Here is a 4,458-nt window from a genome sequence, read left to right as displayed (position 1 = left end):
AGCCTGTCTGAAATTTACCACATTTCTTTCACTGAGAATTCGTCTATATGTAATATTTTGTAAAGGGGGGCAATTTTCCCTTTCGTTACCAGTGATTAGAAATATGGGACAGTGATCAGCCACATCAATACACAGGACACCGGATTTCATACTCGTGTTATATGCATTAGTAAAAATATTATCGATATGAGTTGCTGAGGTATTAGTCACTCTGGTGGGGACTGAAATCATAGGATTAAAGCTATAGGAATACATAGTGTCAATAAATTGCTTAATTAACGTATTTCCCTGACTGTTTTCAATGTTAATGTTAAAGTCCCCCATTATGTAACAGTTTTTCCTTTCATTAGAAATGATATCCAGAGCATTTGAGATGTCAATAAATGCAGAGAGGTCACAATTTGGTGGTCTATAGATACATATAATTATTACTAACTTAGTTTCTAATGCTACCATCTACATGCAGTAGATTCACAGGAATAGCCCTGAAGCTACCAGAACCCCATGCATCATTTTGGTTCTTTAAGAATATTAATTGTGTGGAAGACATATAATGGTGATTGTAATTTGATAGGTTGAATCAAACATGGACAATCGGGGATCAACTTAAATATTGGGAGAGACAGAAGTTAATCTGCCCTCATCTGAACAAGTATATCATCTTCATCATTTTCACTGCCCTCTGCCGGTTAAAGATATAGTGCATAATTGCTGTCTCCCCGTGAGGAATTCTAAGTAAAACTTATATATGTGTGCGCCTGCTCTACCAACTGGGCTAACCCGGCCACCGTAGTGTTTTTAATTAAGTCAGTTCAATTCAATTTTATTTATAGTATCAATTCATAACAAGAGTTATCGCGAGACATGGGCCCAACAGTTCTAGTAGTAAAAATCTGTTGGTAAAAATCATTTACCAATATGCAATAACAGTGAAACAAGTAATTTCATATATATTTACCATTCAATATCACAATCGCTGCTGTCAGTCCCATAGAAGAATTGCGTGTGTTTAGAACTATACAGGCTTACATGAAACCACGTGATCGCCCTCCCTAGCGAGATCAAAGAGTATTGCAACTCTTCACTTTCTATGGCTCTGGGCGCGTTCACATGATACAAGCCTTCCGTGACCGTGCATCTTCTTAATTAGCTTTGTAGCAACTCATTTGGCACAAGAAGACGATAGAGCCCCTGTGAGTATTTTTTTAGTTTGTTGTCTTTTATGATAGGCGACTGTACACAGAAAAGGACGCACACTTAACCAGGTGAGCAACTAGGGCAGCAGATTAGTTTTTATAACTAACCTAATAATGTTGGACTGTTCTGTCACTCTGTCTCTATGTGTATTCTTCACTAGATGGCAGCGGTGTCCAGACAATGCCAGGGGCTTTTCTTAACAGTCAGTCTTTACAATGTGACTACAGTCCCCACATGAAGAGTAGTAACTACAGTAGCAACATGACGAGTGTCATGAAATCTGAACATAGTCGGTAGACTGAATTTATGACCTGTTTTTAAAACACTGCAAAGAATAATGAAACTATTATGTGTTGATGGTGGTGATGAATCCATGCGCAGTATTTGTTCCCATTGGTCCAACATTCCTTAAAAAACCTTGGTCTATTTGTAGAAATAGGTGATTCATCGGTCAGTGACACGTAGTCTACCCAACCTGAGAACTTCAAACACAACCCTGCCAGTCTGCCAGCTCAGAAGGGCCTCTGCCAAAGCCTGTGTTTGTACTAACTTCGGGGAAATAAAATCCCCCCCCCCCCTCCCCCACAAACACACACAGTCATGCAAGTGTAATGAAACATTTTAAACAGTTGCCTATGCTTGTATATGGAGAAGCAGTTGGGACACAACCATTGAGTCTGAGGAATTACTGTAAAAGTGTCTAAAAGCACAATTTGGTCTTGATTTTTTTCATCCTTATAGGGACCCGTTCACATTGGACAGTCATGATGTTGACATAAAAAATCCTCGAAATGGAGCTCCAAAGGCTGTGGAGCACTGAGTCCAGAGGCCCAGAACAATTGCCTAACCAGCACAAACTTGAGGTCATCATTTTTTTTTATAGAAACCACGTTCCTCTGACGAGTTTTCCTACACTTATAACTTGACAATAAGAACTTCCTGTATTTTGGTCAAAATTCTGGACCATTCCTTAATATCTTTGTTGTTATTATTTTATTATTATTATTCACACTATAAACCAATCAGATTTCAATGAGTTTGATCCAAACCGAGACCACCTCTTTCTGTCAGACCAAATTTTGGCTATTTGATCCTAGCCATGGCCCGGGGAAGGTTTCAAACCTTTAATTTTGGTTCGGATCACAAACTGAAAAATCCCAAAGTCCAGGTCCTAACAAGGTAGCTGTGAAAGCACCCTAAGAGTCTGCATGTGCCAGCAGCTCTGTGAGTCAGTACTTAGGGACAGCTGTTTTATGAAGGCTAACAGCAGCATGCTAACATGAATAAATTAATGTGTGAGCCAGAAGGGAAAGGTTTCGATCTACTGGTCAGTTTTTTTTCCTACTCTGGTCATGAAGGCTGGGTCATGACCGAAAGAACCAGATCCAGGCTACAAGGTGCTGGAATGGTTTTTTTCAGGAGGGGGGGCTGGCGTCTCCCTTAGAGATAGGGTGAGAAGCTCAGTCATCCGTTAGGAGCTCGGGGTAGAGCCGCTACTCGTTTGCGCTGAGAAGGAGCCAGTTGAGGTGGTTCAGGCCTTCTGGGCGCCTCCCTAGGGAGGTGTTTCAGGCACGTCCAGCTGGGAGGAGGCCTCGGGGAAGACCCAGGACTAGGTGGAGGGATTATATCTCCAACGTGGCCTGGGAACACCTCGGCATCCCCCAGTCGGAGCTGGTGGATGTGGCTCGGGAAAGGGAAGTTTGGGGACTGGATGAGTGGACAAGGGAGGATGGATGGATGGATGGATCCTTTCCAATGTTTTAAATGCTTTCTCACATCTTAGCATGCTAACATTTGCTAAATAGCACTAAACACAAAGCACAACTGAGGCTGATGGAATGTCATTAGTTTTGCAGATATTTGGTCATAAACCAAAGTATTAGACAAATTACAATACCAACCTGATGATGACTCTAGATAAAAAAATCACAAGAATGATAAAACTATAAATCCTGATGGGAATATCTGAAACAAAATGTAATGACAACCACACTGTCCACATGACACAAGTCTTCTTGTTTTTGATTGTGCACCGTTTGTTTTTAATTAAATAACAAAACTGTTCACTTTTGACTTAATTAGTATAATTTAATTTATACTCTTTATTGATCCCCCATGGGGGAAATTACAATTTTTACACTCTGTTATAATTACAAACTGCTACACACAGGCCTAAAAAGCACACATGCTCAGGTCCAATACATGCACTAATGGAGAGATGTCAGAGTGGGCTACCGGTGCTGGACCAGCACTCTTAGCAGATGGGGGGGGGGGGGGGAAGGGGGTGTCAGTGCCTTGCTCAAGAGCACATTGGCAGTGCCCTGTAGGTGAACCTCCGAGCAGGGACTAGAACCGGCAACCCTCCTCTTCCCATCCTAACTCCTTACGGACAGTTAAGGAGTTAAACATCTTCCAAACAATGGTGGACAAAGTATTCAGATCTTGCACTTAACTAATAGTACTAATGCTACACTGCAAAAACACTCCTGCATTAATGTTACTTAAATACAATTATTTAAGTATAATGTGGAAAATGAAGTACTAAAAGTAAACGTACACAATGCAGAAAGATTTAAAGTCTAATCATTTCAGCTGGACTCTTAGGCCATATTCTTGCCTAGTGTATTCATAATAGCATATCTTTTAAACTACATGTGTTTTGTGTGCAGAATGATTATGTGTAAAGAAACCAAAGCTGTGAGGTGAATGTAGTGGAGCAAAAAGTGAATGTAGCGGAGTAGAAGTAGAAGGACTCAAGTAAAGTACAGTAGCCTACCTCAAAAATGTAGCCTGGAATACTGGAGTAAATGATCTTAGCTACATTCCACCACTGCTTCCAAGTATGAAAAAAGTTCGACAAAGCAAGTTTTTTGAAGTGTTTTCATACAATTTTGGCTAAATGAGTAGGCAAATTTGCGGTTGAGTGTTGGAGCCATTTTACGCACCAGCGTGACGCGCAGTACCTGGCAGGCAACAGCTGTGTTACGCACCGATTTTGGATCATAGTTTTTTAGTCTGAGGTGTTTTAAGTTGGAAAGGAGGAGTGATATTTTTTCTTGATGAGTTTTGTTATCCGTTTTGATTAAATTGACTAACATATCCAACTTTAGTTTTAGATTTTGGACAATTTATTTTGTGGGGAAATATCGGCCTGAAGACACTAACCGCATTTAGTGTGGCGTAAACGTACCACTGCAGGTAAATTGTAGCCTATAAGAAGCAGCAGCAGGGACCCAGGGCGCTGATCTTAATGAGGTGTGT

This window comes from Etheostoma cragini, chromosome 1, assembly GCF_013103735.1.
Source record: "Etheostoma cragini isolate CJK2018 chromosome 1, CSU_Ecrag_1.0, whole genome shotgun sequence".
NCBI lineage: Eukaryota > Metazoa > Chordata > Actinopteri > Perciformes > Percidae > Etheostoma > Etheostoma cragini.
The sequence above is the reverse complement of the archived record's forward strand: the minus strand, read 5'-3'. Positions refer to the sequence as shown.